The 17,325-nt window shown below is 48.8% G+C and overlaps 1 protein-coding gene across 1 annotated transcript in view; it reads right to left on the bottom strand.

Annotated features, from left to right (window-relative positions):
* Window positions 1–17,054, bottom strand: part of TPRKB (TP53RK binding protein) — a 131,498-nt gene extending 114,444 nt beyond the window's left edge. Inside the window, exon 1 of the mRNA XM_056573682.1 lies at window positions 16,935–17,054. The gene's annotated coding sequence lies outside the window, so the exon portion shown is untranslated. The remainder of the gene's footprint in view (window positions 1–16,934) is intronic.
* Between the last annotated feature and the right edge of the window lie 271 nt (window positions 17,055–17,325).

The raw sequence follows: 17,325 nt of genomic DNA, 5'->3' as shown, positions 1-17,325 counted from the left end.
TGGAAACAGTAGCGTACCAGACGTTTTTCATTTTTTTGGGGAGGGGGGGCTGTGTAGGGGTATGTGTATATGTAGTGTTTTTTACTTTTTATTTTAGGTTAGTGTTAGTGTAGTGTAGTGTTTTTAGGGTACAGTCACATGGGCAGAGGTTCACAGCAAGTTTGCCGCTGGAAGTTTGAGCTGCAGCACAAAATTTGCGCCATCTCAAACTTGCAGCACTCACTGTAAACCTCCGCCCATGTGAGTGTACCCTGTACATTCACATTGGGGGGAGGGGGCAAACATCCAGCTGTTGCAAACTCCGAGCATGCCCTTTGGCTGTCCGTGCATGCTGGGAGTTGTAGTTTTGCAACAGCTGGAGGAACACTGGTTTGGAAACACTAAGTTAAGTAATAAACTTTCAAGTGTTTTGCAACCAAACTTAGTGTTTCCAAACCAGTGTGGCTCCAGCTGTTGCAAAACTACAACTCCCAGCATGCATGGTCTGTCAGTGCATGCTGGGAGTTATAGTTTTGCAACAATTGCAACAGCTGGAGGCACTGAGGTAGGAAACGGACAATGTTTCCCAACTAGTGTGCCTCCAGTTGTTGCAAAACTACAACTCCCAGCATGCCCAGACTGCCCAGGCATGCTGGAAGTTGTAGTTGAGCAATATCTGAAGGATCATATGTTGCCGAACTACAACTTCCAGCATGCTTGGGCAGTCTGGGCATGCTGGGAGTTGTAGTTTTGCAACATCTGGAGGTCCACAGTTTGGAGACCACTGTATAATGGTCTCCAATCTGTGCTCTTCCAGATGTTAGAGAACTACAACTCCCAGTATGCCTGGACAGACTGAGCATGCTGGGAGTTGTAGTTTTGCAACATCTGGAAGAGCACAGATTGGAGACCATTATACAGTGGTCTCCAAACAAAGGACCTCCAGATGTTGCAAAACTACAACTCCCAGCATGCCCAGAAAGCCAAAGGCTGTCTGGGCATGCTGGGAGTTGAAGTTTTGAAACTCCCAGAGGCAGCAGTGAGATCGCTTTACGGCGATCTCACTGCTGCCAATGAAGATGCCGCACTGCTGCCGGAAACTCACCTCCGGGACGCAGCGCTGCCGGGACCGCCTGGAGGACGCCGCTCGCCGCCGGGACCGCTCGGGACACCGCTCGGACGGGTAAGTGACGCCGGGGGACGGGTCAGGGACACTTAGCAGAGCGGTGTGTGTCCCGATCCCCGTGATCTTGACTCACACACCGCGCTGCTAAGTATTCTGATAGCGAAACGCTGCTATCAGCTAGTCAGATTTTACCAGCTGATAGCAGCGATCGCTGGGGGTGGGGGGGGTGCTGGATGAAACCCCCTGTGGTCGCATGGTAAGATGGCTGGCTATCAGTGATAGCCACCATCTTTCCGGGCGCTGCGGGGTGCCGCGAGTAGCGGCAAAAATGTTCATGACGTACCTGTATGTCATGGGTCGGGAACACCTTGCCACCCATGACGTACAGGTATGTCATAGGTCGGGAAGGGGTTAAAGGGGTATTCCAGGAAAAAACTTTTTTATATATATATCTACTGGCTCCAGAAAGTTAAACAGATTTGTCAATTACTTCTATTAAAAAATCTTAATCCTTTCAGTACTTATGAGCTTCTGAAGTTAAGGTTGTTCTTTTCTGTTTAAATCCTCTCTGATGACACCTGTCTCAGGAAATGCCCAGTTTAGAAGCAAATCCCCATAGCAAACCTATTCTAAACTGGGCGTTTCCCAAGACAGGTGTCATCAGAGAGGATTTAGACAGAAAAGAACAACCTTAAAGGGGTACTCCGCCCCTAGACATCTTATCCCCTATCCAAAGGATAGGGGAAAAGATGTCAGATCGCCATGGTGCCGCTGCTGGAGAGCCCTGGGATCACCGCTGCGGCACTGCGCTATCATTACAGCATAGAGCGAGTTCGCTCTGTGCGTAATGACTAGCGATACAGGGGACGGAGCCGCGTGACGTCATGGCTCCACCCCTCGTGACATCACGGCCCGTCCCCTTAATGCAGGGGGAGTGACGACCACCGCGCCCCCTCCCATAGACTTGTATTGAAAGGGGCGGGCCGTGACGTCACGAGGGGCGGAGCCGTGACGTAACGATGCTCCGGCCCCTGTATTGCGCGTAATTACGTGCAGAGTGAACTCGCTCTGTGCTGTAATGATAGCGCAGTGCCGCAGCGGGGCTCCCGGGGCTCCCCAGCAGCGGCATTGCGGCGATCTGACATCTTATCCCCTATCCTTTGGATAGGGGATAAGATGTCTAGGGGCGGAGTACCCCTTTAAGGTTGTTCTTTTCTGTCTAAATCCTCTCTGATGACACCTGTCTCGGGAAACGCCCAGTTTAGAAGAGGTTTGCTATGGGGATTTGCTTCTAAACTGGGCATTTCCCGAGACAGGTGTCATCAGAGAGGATTTAAACAGAAAAGAACAATCTTAACTTCAGAAGCTCATAAGTACTGAAAGGATTAAGATTTTTTAATTGAAGTAATTTACAAATCTGTTTAACTTTCTGGAGCCAGTTGATATATAAAAAAAAGTTTTTTTCCTGGAATAACCCCTTAAATGGCAATAGCTACTTAGTTAAAATAAAATTAACTCCATATTTGCTACATTTTGCTACAGTTGGTATTTATTAATTAATATTGGACTTTTTGGACCAGTTAGTGGAAATAAGTTGGCTTGTTATTATTTTTGCCATAGTGGACTTGATCGGTACATTTGGTATATATATTTTAAATCAAGATGGAATATAAAGACATTTTATAACCCCAGCCAAAAGTCTGACTCTGTGACAATAGAAACTGTATCTTAATATTTCCATGACCACTATTTCGGATGGCAAGATCAATAGAATTACAGTGGTCCCTCAACATACGATGGTAATCCGTACCAAACGGACCATTGTTTGTTGAAACCATCGCATGTTGAGGGATCCGTGCAATGTAAAGTATAGGACAGTGGTCTACAAACTGCGGACCTCCAGATGTTGCAAAACTACAACACCCAGCATGCCCAGACAGCCAACGGCTGTCCGGGCATGCTGGGTGTTGTAGTTTTGCAACATCTGGAGGTCCGCAGGTTGTAGATCACTTTTAGAAGAAGTTGTACTCACCTGTCCCCGCCGCTCTGGATCGTCACCGCTGCCTGGGATGTCGCCGTCCATCGCTGTTGCCCCGGCCCCGAGGTGTCCCCGACGCTCCGGCAAGGCCTCTGCTTCCCCGGCATCCAAGCTCTCCGACGCCGCCATCACGTCGCTACGCACGCCACTCCTATTGGATGTTGGGACGGCGTGTGCACGACGTGATGACGTCGATGGAGAGCGCCGACGATGAAGAGGATCCCGAAGAGGACGCGCCGGAGCCCCGAGGACAGGTGAGTGACTATCACCGGAGCTCATGGGGCACTGTAAACGGCTATGCAGTGGCAGCTGAAGCAGTCTGTGCTGCCGGATAGCCGTTTATGCGATGGCCCGACATAAGAAAGCATCGTATGCTGATGCTGCCTTCAACATGCGATGGTCTCTGAGAGGCCATCGCATGTTGAAATTATTGTATGTCGGGGCCATCGTAGGTCGAGGGCTCACTGTACTTGATTCTCAACAGGTATGAAAACAGACTTAACATTCCATTGTTTAGTCATAGACCTGTTCATTGTGATTTTTAAAGAAAAAATTCCAAATTAAATTTTAGTAGCGCCAAGAGGTCATAAATACATGTAAAGACTGATCATTTCTCAAGGGGACAATACAGCCATAGATACTGGTTTTATGAGACCCTTTGGAGAATGTCCACATACTGTATAATTAAGGAACATATCCAGGAATAGAAGGAGAGCTACTTTCTATCAAAAACCGCTCCCTGTCCATCTCCAGGTTGAGTGTGGTTCTGCAGCTCAGTTTCATTGAAGTAAATAGAGCCAAGTTTTAATACCACACCTTACCTGGAGATAGACGTGGAGCTGTTTTGAAAGAAATAAGCTGTATTCCTGGATAACCCCTTTAAACAATGGCCTTGCTCAATAAATCATTGGAAATGTAGGTTACAAATTGTATATGTACCATCTTTGCGCATCAGATAGGTGCGTGAGATAGGTGGTCCTACAGTGTTCGGAGTATAGTACCACCACTTGTCATCTCAAAAAGTCCAGCTAATTAGGAGCAAAGTGGACATTCTTCTTTATTAATTATTCATTCATTATAATTTTTTTTTCTCATTATTTTGATTTATCCAAGATGTATTTACTTTATTAATTTTTTCCATTATTGTTTGTGATTTATTGTTTATTATTTAGTTCATATTTATTAACTATTGTTTTCTTTTATTTATTTTTGTAGCGCCTTTTATATGAAAAATGTTATTTGTGAATGTACTCGTGCATTGGATGCCCCATTTATAGAACATGCATTTTTCAATTAAGTATATTTTTGTTTTTGCACGAATGGATCGATCATCACCTGTATCCCTCTGGTGATCGAGTCTCCTCTCTCTTGACTCCACTGACAATGTTAGTGTTGGTGGTAACCCAGGGAATGGATGACGTGATGTCTGGAGTGAGCAGTCATGTGACTTTGGTCATGTGATTTGTCATGTGGCTGATCATGTGATGCTGCACCATCTAAGCTATCTGCGTAGGTGCAGTGTATTTAAACCCCCTAACAATGTGTGTCACTAAGCTTCAAAATGGCTCCATAGAGAGCAGAAACGTTGCTTGGCACGATATGATGAAATAAATACACGTTTGCTGGAATCGGAGTGCTGCATTTCTTGTTGGATATCTATCTGGAGAAACTCTGATCAGGTTTTTGGGATGCTGGCACCATTCATTTTTATTTTTTTTATAGTGCTGCATATATTGGTCTCTCTCTCTCTCTCTCTCTCTCTCTCTCTCTCAATATATATATATATATACTTATTTATACAGGTACTTTATCCAAATGTATTGATTCAGAGATCAAGAATGTAATTAATTGATAACTTGTAGGCCATGATCACCATGAGAAATGGTGGGAAATTAAATGACTCCACCTTGTTAGTGATTCATTATGGCAATTGTAGACATCCAAATCACACATCTTTGGAGTAAACCATATTTTTTAATATTTTAAATATATTTTTAAATATGTTTAAAAAAAATTATAAGGTTGAAAAGAAAAGTCTGAAGATGACATGAAAACGAATCCTTTTGGCATCTGGTCAAGTCTGATGTCACATGAAAAAGGTCCATGCAAGAGTGACAGAAACCTTACCACATCAATACCCAACTCTTTATTGGTAAATAGTATTTAAGCTAATACCACCTTTGAAAGAAATTTTTTAAGTGTACTTTACATTAAAAACATTTTTTTTGACATGTCACAGAAAGTTTGGGTGCTGAGACCCCCACCAATCAGTAGAACGAGTGGGGATAAGCTTGCAGTAGTGCGCTTTACTCCCAGCTCTCATTGGTCTTTGTCTCGCTACCCCCTAGACTTATAATGGAGCAGTGAGACGAAGATCGCTGAGGACCGGGGACAAAATAACGCTACTGTGCATATCTCTGCTCATTTTTCTGATCAGTAAGGGTCTCAGCACTAAGATCCCAACTGTTCAAAACATTTGACATGTCTCTATGACATGACTGGGACACTTTAAAAATATTATATGGTATCATAAATAATTTCCTTAACTTAGATATATTTATTATTTTATATCTATTTCCTTAAACTGCAGCATATAAAATGTAACTGTGTATGGAATTTTTATAGTTTCTTTAAATGTAGTTTATTTGATTTGACCTTAACCCCTTAATGACCAAGCCCATTTTCACCAATTTTATTTTTGCATTTTTGTTTTTTCCTCCTCGCCTTCTAAAATCCATAACTCTTTTATTTTTCCATCTACAGACCCATATAAGGGCTTGTTTTTTGCATGACCAAATGTACTTTGTAATTAAACCTCTCATTTTACCATAAAATGTATGGCGAACCCAGAATTTTTTTTTTTTTTTAGGTAGGAAATTTAAATGAAAACCAAAATTTTGCACATTTTGGAGGGTGTTGTTTTCACACTGTACACTTTATGGTAAAAATGACATGTGTTCTTTATTCTGTGGGTCAATACAATTAAAATGATATCCATGGCTAGATACTTTTATATTTTTGTACCGCTTAAAAAAAATCAAAAACATTTTGTACAAAATCAGTAATCTAAAATCGCCCTATTTTGACCAACTATAACTTTTTCATTTTTCCGTATATAGGGCGGTATGAGGGCTCAGTTTTCGTGCCATCATCTCTTCTTCTTTTAGATACCACATTTGCATATATAAAACTTTTAGATAATTTTTTTTAAATAAAATGTGACAAAAAAGCAGCATTTTTGGACTTAAAATTTTTTTTACGTTTACGCCTTTCACCGTACGGGATCATTAACCTTATATTTTGATAGTTCGGACATTTATGCACACGGCGATACCAAATATGTTTATTAAAAAAAATGTTTACGCTTTTTGGGGGTAAAATGGGAAAAACTGACTATTTTAATTTTTATTGGGGGAGGGGATTTTTTACTTTTTTTTTACTTTTTATTTTTAAATTTTTCTACTTTTTTTTTTTTTTTAACACTTTTTATGTCCCCATAGGGGACTATCTATAGCAATCCTTTGATTGCTAATACTGTGCAGTGCTATGCATAGGACAGAGCACTGCTCAGTATTGTCGGTGATCTTCTGCTCTGGTCTGCTCGATCGCAGACCAGAGCAGAAGACCCCAGGAGACGGCCGGAGCCAGGTGAGGTGACCTCCAGCTGCCATGCTGGATGATTGGATCGTCGCGGCAGCGCTGCGGGCGATCCAATCATCCAGTCAAAGTGCCGCAATGCCGCAGATGCCGTGATCTGTATTGATCACGGCATCAGAGGGGTTAATGGCGGACATCCGCGGGATCGCGGATGTCGGCCATTACGGACGGGTCCCCGGTTGCTGCTAGCAGCCGGAACCTGCCGTGTATGACGCGAGCACTCTTCTGATGCTCGCGGTCATACACAGGACGTAAATATACATCCTGGTGCGGGAAGTCCCGCCAACCAGGATGTACATTTACGTCCGTGGTCGTTAAGGGGTTAAATAATAAACATTTAAAAAACTTAAGGGTCAGATAACATATTACTAGTGATGAGCGGCATTGGCCATATTCAAATTTGCGATATTTTGTGAATATATAGTTGAATATTCGTCCTATATTTGCGAATTTCGCGCATTCGTTATATTCGCGAGGAAGAAAACAGTGAGTGGGTGGGCAACTTTACTGTTACGCCTAGCGCTCCGGGTCCCCGCTCCTCCCCGGAGCGCTCACGGCGTCTTTCTCCCTGCAGCTCCCCGGTCAGTCCCGCTGACCGGGAGCGCTGCACTGTCATGGCCGTTGGGGATGCGATTCGCACAGCGGGACGCGCCCGCTCGCGAATCGCATCCCAGGTCACTTACCCGTTCCCGTCCCCTGCTGTCATGTGCTGGCGCGCGCGGCTCCGCTCTCTAGGGCGCGCGCGCGCCAGCTCCCTGAGACTTAAAGGGCCAGTGCACCAATGATTGGTGCCTGGCCCAATTAGCTTAATTGGCTTCCACCTGGTCCCTGACTATATCTGACCTCCTCCCATGCACTCCCTTGCCGGATCTTGTTGCCCTTGTGCCTAGTGAAAGCGTTTTGTGTGTCTAAAGCCTGTGTACCAGAACTTCTGCTATCCACCCTGACTACGAACCTTGCCGCCTGCCCCCGACCTTCTGCTACGTCCGACCTTGCTTCTGTCTACTCCCTTGTACCTCGCCTATCATCAGCAGTCAGAGAGGTGAGCCGTTGCTAGTGGATACGACCTGGTCACTACCGCCGCAGCAAGACCATCCCGCTTTGCGGCGGGCTCTGGTGAAAACCAGTAGTGACTTAGAACCGGTCCACTAGCGCGGTCCTCGCCAATCCCTCTCTGGCACAGAGGATCCACTACCTGCCAGCCGGCATCGTGACAGTAGATCCGGCCATGGATCCCGCTGAGGTCCCTCTGCCTTATATCTCTGATATCACCACGGTGGTCGCCCAGCAATCCCGACAGATCGCCCATCTAACCCACCAGCTGTCGGAAATGTCCACCATTGTGCACCAACTTCAGTCGCAACTTCAGCAGCAATCATCTCCTCCGCCAGCTCCTGCACCCCTTCCGCAGCGAGTGGCCACTCCTAGCCTCCGCCTGTCCTTGCCGGACAAATTTAATGGGGACTCTAAGTTTTGCCGTGGCTTTCTTTCGCAATGTTCCCTGCACATGGAGATGATGTCGGACCAGTTTCCTACTGAAAGGTCTAAGGTGGCTTTCGTAGTCAGCCTTCTGTCTGGAAAAGCCCTGTCATGGGCCACACCGCTCTGGGACCGCAATGACCCCGTCACTGCCTCTGTACACTCCTTCTTCTCGGAAATTCGAAGTGTCTTTGAGGAACCTGCCCGAGCCTCTTCTGCTGAGACTGCCCTGCTGAACCTGGTCCAGGGTAATTCTTCCGTTGGCGAGTACGCCATACAATTCCGTACTCTTGCTTCTGAACTATCCTGGAATAATGAGGCCCTCTGTGCGACCTTTAAAAAAGGCCTATCCAGCAACATTAAAGATGTTCTGGCCGCACGAGAAACTCCTGCTAACCTGCATGAACTCATTCATCTAGCCACTCGCATTGACATGCGTTTTTCTGAGAGACATCAAGAGCTCCGCCAGGAAAAAGACTTAGATCTCTGGACACCTCTCCCACAGTCTCCACTGCAATCTGCGCCTAGGCCTCCCGCCGAGGAAGCCATGCAAGTGGATCGGTCTCGCCTGACCCTGGAAGAGAGGAATCGCCGTAAGGAAGAGAATCTTTGTCTGTACTGTGCCAGTACCGAACATTTTTTGGTGGATTGCCCTATCCGTCCTCCACGTCTGGGAAACGCACGCTCGCACCCAGCTCTCGTGGGTGTGGCGTCTCTTGATGCTAAGTCGGCTTCTCCACGTCTCACGGTGCCTGTACGGATTTCTACTTCAGCCAGCTCTTCCCTCTCAGCCGTGGCCTACCTGGACTCTGGTGCCTCTGGGAATTTTATTCGGGAGTCCTTGGTGAATAAATTCCGCATTCCGGTGACCCGTCTTGTCAAGCCACTCCACATTTCCGCGGTCAACGGAGCCAGGTTGGATTGCACCGTGCGTTACCGCACGGAGCCCCTCCTAATGTGCATCGGACCTCATCACGAGAAAATTGAATTTTTGGTCCTTCCCAATTGCACTTCCGAAATTCTCCTTGGACTACCCTGGCTTCTACACCATTCCCCAACCCTGGACTGGTCCACTGGGGAGATCAAGAGTTGGGGTCCCTCTTGTTCCAAGGACTGCCTTAAACCGGTTCCCAGTACTCCCTGCCGTGACCCTGTGGTTCCTCCTGTATCCGGTCCCCCTAAGGTCGTTAGGGACTCTGCCTGCCACAGAAAATGCCTCTCCCCCCCTCCCAGTCCACTCAGGCAAGCCTCGGTGCCTCCTCATGGCCCTCGTCCTGGTGTCACACTGCCCCGTGCCAGGCCTCGCCCTCTGCCCTCCCTCCCCATTCCCACTCCTGCTGTACTGCCTGCCATTGAGGAAACCATCCATTCCTTCCCGGTGTCCTCATCCCAGGGGAGGCAGTCACCGGACAAAAAAAAGGGGAGACCTAAGGGGGGGGGTACTGTTACGCCTAGCGCTCCGGGTCCCCGCTCCTCCCCGGAGCGCTCACGGCGTCTTTCTCCCTGCAGCTCCCCGGTCAGTCCCGCTGACCGGGAGCGCTGCACTGTCATGGCCGTTGGGGATGCGATTCGCACAGCGGGACGCGCCCGCTCGCGAATCGCATCCCAGGTCACTTACCCGTTCCCGTCCCCTGCTGTCATGTGCTGGCGCGCGCGGCTCCGCTCTCTAGGGCGCGCGCGCGCCAGCTCCCTGAGACTTAAAGGGCCAGTGCACCAATGATTGGTGCCTGGCCCAATTAGCTTAATTGGCTTCCACCTGGTCCCTGACTATATCTGACCTCCTCCCATGCACTCCCTTGCCGGATCTTGTTGCCCTTGTGCCTAGTGAAAGCGTTTTGTGTGTCTAAAGCCTGTGTACCAGAACTTCTGCTATCCACCCTGACTACGAACCTTGCCGCCTGCCCCCGACCTTCTGCTACGTCCGACCTTGCTTCTGTCTACTCCCTTGTACCTCGCCTATCATCAGCAGTCAGAGAGGTGAGCCGTTGCTAGTGGATACGACCTGGTCACTACCGCCGCAGCAAGACCATCCCGCTTTGCGGCGGGCTCTGGTGAAAACCAGTAGTGACTTAGAACCGGTCCACTAGCGTGGTCCTCGCCAATCCCTCTCTGGCACAGAGGATCCACTACCTGCCAGCCGGCATCGTGACATTTACTATTGGTTAACATTAATTGTATGTTAATAAAGCATTTCATTTTTTTTATTAACCGAGTGGAGTATCATTGATAAAAATTTTAACTACCGTATATATTTCTAATGTCAATTTGTATTAATAATTAACAGTGTCACGATGCCGGCTGGCAGGTAGTGGATCCTCTGTGCCAGAGAGGGATTGGCGTGGACCGTGCTAGAGGATCGGTTCTAAGTCACTACTGGTTTTCACCAGAGCCCGCCGCAAAGCGGGATGGTCTTGCTGCGGCGGTAGTGACCAGGTCGTATCCCCTAGCAACGGCTCAACCTCTCTGGCTGCTGAAGATAGGCGCGGTACAAGGGAGTAGACAGAAGCAAGGTCGGACGTAGCAGAAGGTCGGGGCAGGCAGCAAGGATCGTAGTCAGGGGCAACGGCAGGAGGTCTGGAACACAGGCTAGGAACACACAAGGAAACGCTTTCACTGGCACTAAGGCAACAAGATCCGGCGAGGGAGTGAAGGGGAAGTGAGGTGATATAGGGAAGTGCACAGGTGTAAACACTAATTGGAACCACTGCGCCAATCAGCGGCGCAGTGGCCCTTTAAATCGCAAAGACCCGGCGCGCGCGCGCCCTAGGGAGCGGGGCCGCGCGCGCCGGGACAGAACTGACGGAGAGCGAGTCAGGTACGGGAGCCGGGGTGCGCATCGCGAGCGGGCGCTACCCGCATCGCGAATCGCATCCCGGCCAGAGGCGGTATCGCAGCGCCCCGGGTCCGTGGGACCGACCGGAGCGCTGCAGTGAGAGGAGTGTAGCGAGCGCTCCGGGGAGGAGCGGGGACCCGGAGCGCTCGGCGTAACAGTACCCCCCCCCCTTGGGTCTCCCCCTCTTCTTGGAGCCTGAGAACCTGAGGACCAGACTTTTGTCCAGGATATTGTCCTCAGGTTCCCAGGACCTCTCTTCTGGACCACAACCCTCCCAATCCACTAAAAAGAAGGTTTTCCCTCTGACCTTTTTAGATGCTAAAATTTCTTTGACGGAGAAGATGTCCGAGGAGCCGGAGACAGGAGTGGGGGGAACAGATTTGGGAGAGAAACGGTTAATGATAAGTGGTTTAAGAAGAGAAACATGAAAGGCATTAGGAATACGAAGAGAAGGAGGAAGAAGAAGTTTGTAAGAGACAGGATTAATCTGGCGCAAAATCTTGAAAGGACCAAGATAGCGTGGTCCCAACTTATAGCTAGGGACACGGAAGCGGACATATTTGGCGGAGAGCCATACCTTGTCTCCAGGGGAAAAAATGGGAGGAGCTCTTCTTTTCTTATCCGCGAATCTCTTCATGCGTGAAGAAGCCTGTAAGAGAGAATTTTGGGTCTCTCTCCATATGATGGAAAGATCACGAGAAATTTCATCCACAGCGGGCAGACCAGAGGGCAAGGGGGTAGGGAGGGGGGGAAGAGGGTGACGGCCGTACACCACGAAAAACGGGGATTTGGAGGAAGATTCAGAGATTCTGTAATTATACGAGAATTCGGCCCAAGGTAGAAGATCTGCCCAGTCATCCTGGCGGGAGGAAACAAAATGTCGTAAATAGTCACCCAAGATCTGGTTAATTCTTTCTACTTGTCCATTGGATTGAGGATGGTATGCAGAAGAAAAATTTAATTTAATTTTGAGTTGTTTACAGAGGGCCCTCCAGAATTTAGACACAAATTGGACGCCTCTATCCGAGACGATCTGCGTAGGCAACCCGTGAAGACGAAAAATGTGTACAAAAAATTGTTTAGCCAACTGAGGCGCTGAAGGAAGACCAGGAAGAGGGATGAAATGTGCCATTTTGGAGAATCGATCAACGACCACCCAAATAACAGTGTTGCCATGGGATGGGGGTAAGTCAGTAATAAAATCCATACCAATCAGAGACCAAGGTTGTTCGGGAACAGGCAGAGGAAGAAGAAAACCAGCGGGCTTCTGGCGAGGAGTCTTATCCCGGGCACAGATAGTGCAGGCTCGCACAAAGTCCACCACATCAGTCTCTAGAGTCGGCCACCAATAGAAGCGAGAGATGAGTTGCACAGATTTCTTGATGCCCGCATGACCTGCGAGATGGGAGGAGTGACCCCATTTGAGGATTCCGAGGCGTTGGCGTGGAGAAACAAAGGTCTTTCCTGGAGGAGTTTGCCTGATGGAGGCTGGAGAAGTGGAAATCAGGCAGTCAGGAGGAATGATGTGTTGAGGAGAGAGTTCAATTTCAGAAGCATCTGAGGAACGAGAGAGAGCATCGGCCCGAATGTTCTTATCAGCAGGCCGAAAGTGAATTTCAAAATTAAATCGGGCAAAGAACAGAGACCACCTGGCCTGACGAGGATTCAGCCGTTGGGCAGACTCGAGGTATGAGAGGTTCTTGTGATCGGTGTAAATAATAACTGGAAATCTTGATCCCTCCAGCAGATGCCTCCATTCCTCAAGTGCTAATTTAATGGCTAGAAGCTCTCGATCCCCGATGGAGTAGTTCCTCTCCGCCGGAGAGAAGGTCCTAGAAAAAAAACCACAAGTAACAGCATGCCCGGAAGAGTTTTTTTGTAGAAGGACAGCTCCAGCTCCCACTGAGGAGGCATCAACCTCCAATAGGAAGGGTTTAGATGGGTCAGGTCTGGAGAGCACGGGAGCCGAAGAGAAGGCAGACTTGAGTCGTTTAAAGGCGTCTTCCGCTTGAGGAGGCCAAGACTTGGGATCGGCATTTTTTTTGGTTAAAGCCACAATAGGAGCCACAATGGTAGAAAAATGTGGAATAAATTGCCTGTAATAATTGGCGAACCCCAAAAAACGTTGGATGGCACGGAGTCCGGAGGGGCGTGGCCAATCTAAGACGGCAGAGAGTTTATCTGGATCCATTTGTAGTCCCTGGCCAGAGACCAAGTATCCTAGAAAAGGAAGAGATTGGCATTCAAACAGACATTTCTCAATTTTAGCATAGAGTTGATTGTCACGAAGTCTCTGAAGAACCACACGGACATGCTGGCGGTGTTCTTCTAGATTGGCCGAAAAAATTAGGATATCATCAAGATATACAACAACACAGGAGTATAACAGATCACGAAAAATTTCATTAACAAAGTCTTGGAAGACAGCAGGGGCGTTGCACAGGCCAAAGGGCATGACCAGATACTCAAAGTGTCCATCTCTGGTGTTAAATGCTGTTTTCCACTCATCCCCCTCTCTGATGCGGATGAGGTTATAGGCGCCTCTTAAGTCCAATTTAGTAAAGATGTGGGCACCTTGGAGGCGATCAAAGAGTTCAGAGATGAGGGGTAAGGGGTAGCGGTTCTTAACCGTGATTTTATTAAGTCCGCGGTAGTCAATGCAAGGACGTAGAGAGCCATCTTTTTTGGACACAAAGAAAAATCCGGCTCCGGCAGGAGAGGAGGATTTACGGATAAAGCCCTTTTTTAGATTCTCCTGGACGTATTCAGACATGGCAAGAGTCTCTGGGACAGAGAGAGGATAAATTCTGCCCCGGGGTGGAGTAGTGCCCGGGAGGAGGTCGATAGGACAATCATAAGGCCTGTGAGGAGGTAGAGTCTCCGCTTGTTTTTTGCAGAAAACATCCGCGAAGTCCATATAGGCCTTAGGGAGACCGGTTACTGGAGGAAGCATAGAGTTACGGCAAGGGTTACTGGGAACCGGTTTTAGACAGTCCTTGGAACAAGAGGGCCCCCAACTCTTGATCTCCCCAGTGGACCAATCCAGGGTTGGGGAATGAAGTTGAAGCCAGGGAAGTCCAAGGAGAATTTCCGAGGTGCAATTGGGGAGGACCAAAAGTTCAATCCTCTCGTGATGAGATCCGATGCTCATTAGAAGGGGCTCCGTGCGGAAACGTATGGAACAGTCCAATCTTTCATTGTTTATACAATTGATGTAAAGGGGTCTGGTGAGACTGGTCACTGGGATGTTGAACCTGTTGACGAGAGAGGCCAAAATAAAATTTCCTGCAGATCCAGAGTCTAAGAAGGCCACAGAAGAGAAGGAGAAGGCAGAGGCAGACATCCGCACAGGCACAGTAAGACGTGGAGAAGCAGAGTGGACATCAAGGATTGTCTCACCTTTGTGCGGAGTCAGGGTACGTCTTTCCAGGCGGGGAGGGCGGATAGGACAATCCCTCAGGAAGTGTTCGGTACTAGCACAGTACAGGCAGAGGTTCTCCATGCGGCGTCGTGTCCTCTCTTGAGATGTCAGGCGAGACCGGTCGACCTGCATAGCCTCCACGGCGGGAGGCACAGGAACAGATTGCAGGGAACCAGAGGAGAGAGGAGCCGAGGAGAAGAAACGCCTCGTGCGAACAGAGTCCATATCTTGGCGGAGCTCCTGACGCCTTTCGGAAAAACGCATGTCAATGCGAGTGGCTAGGTGAATAAGTTCATGAAGATTAGCAGGCATTTCTCGTGCGGCCAGAACATCTTTAATGTTGCTGGATAGGCCTTTTTTAAAGGTCGCGCAGAGGGCCTCATTGTTCCAGGATAATTCAGAAGCAAGGGTACGGAATTGTACGGCATACTCGCCAACGGAAGAATTACCCTGGACCAGGTTCAACAGGGCAGTCTCAGCAGAAGAGGCTCGGGCAGGTTCCTCAAAGACACTTCGAATTTCCGAGAAGAAGGAGTGTACAGAGGCAGTGACGGGGTCATTGCGGTCCCAGAGCGGTGTGGCCCAAGCCAGGGCTTTTCCAGACAGCAGGCTGACTACGAAAGCCACCTTAGACCTTTCAGTGGGGAACTGGTCCGACATCATCTCCAAGTGTAATGAACATTGGGAAAGGAAGCCACGGCAAAACTTAGAGTCCCCATCAAATTTATCCGGCAAGGATAGTCGTAGTCCAGAAGCGGCCACTCGCTGCGGAGGAGGTACAGGAGCTGGCGGAGGAGATGGTTGCTGGAGCTGTGGTAGTAACTGTTGTAGCATAACAGTCAGTTGAGACAGCTGTTGGCCTTGTTGCGCAATCTGTTGTGACTGCTGGGCGACCACCGTGGTGAGGTCAGCGACAACTGGCAGAGGAACTTCAGCGGGATCCATGGCCGGATCTACTGTCACGATGCCGGCTGGCAGGTAGTGGATCCTCTGTGCCAGAGAGGGATTGGCGTGGACCGTGCTAGAGGATCGGTTCTAAGTCACTACTGGTTTTCACCAGAGCCCGCCGCAAAGCGGGATGGTCTTGCTGCGGCGGTAGTGACCAGGTCGTATCCCCTAGCAACGGCTCAACCTCTCTGGCTGCTGAAGATAGGCGCGGTACAAGGGAGTAGACAGAAGCAAGGTCGGACGTAGCAGAAGGTCGGGGCAGGCAGCAAGGATCGTAGTCAGGGGCAACGGCAGGAGGTCTGGAACACAGGCTAGGAACACACAAGGAAACGCTTTCACTGGCACTAAGGCAACAAGATCCGGCGAGGGAGTGAAGGGGAAGTGAGGTGATATAGGGAAGTGCACAGGTGTAAACACTAATTGGAACCACTGCGCCAATCAGCGGCGCAGTGGCCCTTTAAATCGCAAAGACCCGGCGCGCGCGCGCCCTAGGGAGCGGGGCCGCGCGCGCCGGGACAGAACTGACGGAGAGCGAGTCAGGTACGGGAGCCGGGGTGCGCATCGCGAGCGGGCGCTACCCGCATCGCGAATCGCATCCCGGCCAGAGGCGGTATCGCAGCGCCCCGGGTCCGTGGGACCGACCGGAGCGCTGCAGTGAGAGGAGTGTAGCGAGCGCTCCGGGGAGGAGCGGGGACCCGGAGCGCTCGGCGTAACAAACAGCAGCTTACCAATTAATTGGGAAGTTTCCCTTTCTTTGGGTATCACATGCAGAAAGGGATTTTATGAATTGCTGTTATCCACAGTTTGTTGGCAGATAATAATTCTTAATCTCATGATTCCTGACATGGGTTGGCTGGAAAAAAATCTGGAGTTCAAGTGAATTTATTGGTCTCCATTTAGAAAACCAGGAAGAATAAGTATGGCAGTGCTTGCTCCCCTTAATTTTCCATTGCATTATTACTTTTGGGGTTTATGCCACCAACTCTAAATTATAGCAGTGACATTGCAAACTGACCAAATGCATGTGGTATAATAGAGGTGGGTCTGGAATGGGGATAGGCATATAGATAGTGGATATCCACACTTGCACACCTCTTTAAACAAGAGTTTCCCTTGAAAAATATCCCCCTTTAAAGTATTGCTGTCATTTTAATAAACGTTTGACATGCCGCACATGTCCAAAAAAGATTTGATTGGTCATGGTCTCAGTGCTTAAACCCCCCACCTATCACTAGACATCCCTAGAAGAAGCACATGACTGGGCACGTCTCTCCTTGGCTCACTGCTTAGTTTAACTGAGTACAGAAGACAGACTTTTTTGTAAGTCTAGGTAGCCTGATTACTGCACTCAATTGGATCGGGCAGCCAAACGTTTATTGAATTGACAGTAATGCTTTAAAGGAGTACTATGATATTGAAACAAATGTCACCATAGAATAGGGTATCTAAATACCTTTAAATAGAGATGTTGTTCTCCAGAATCGGTCCAGCGGTTCTCCCGTTACAGCCCACGGTAATTTTGCTTACTTCCGGGTACTGTACGTCTCAAAGTGACATCAGAATTGACGCTACCCAGCATTCATAGCGCCTATCCCTCTGCTCTCAAGCCCCTTCAGCACTACGCCCCTCTCTGCCTTCTCTACACTCAACTTTATGCGTAAGTTGCTTTGTGAATATAACTGATAGTTATGCCGACGTAACTATCAGTTATATTACTGGACGCAAGTAATCACATGCCCGGTCCAAGGATGCTGCTGAGTGCGCAGGCGCGCGACTCGCAGCATGATAGGAGGGAGGTTAGGGAGGCATTTCCTCAGCCGAGCGAATGCCGGCTGAGGAAACGA

This window comes from Hyla sarda, chromosome 4 (assembly GCF_029499605.1).
Source record: "Hyla sarda isolate aHylSar1 chromosome 4, aHylSar1.hap1, whole genome shotgun sequence".
In the NCBI taxonomy this organism is placed as follows: domain Eukaryota; kingdom Metazoa; phylum Chordata; class Amphibia; order Anura; family Hylidae; genus Hyla; species Hyla sarda.
The sequence above is the reverse complement of the archived record's forward strand: the minus strand, read 5'-3'. Positions and strand labels throughout refer to the sequence as shown.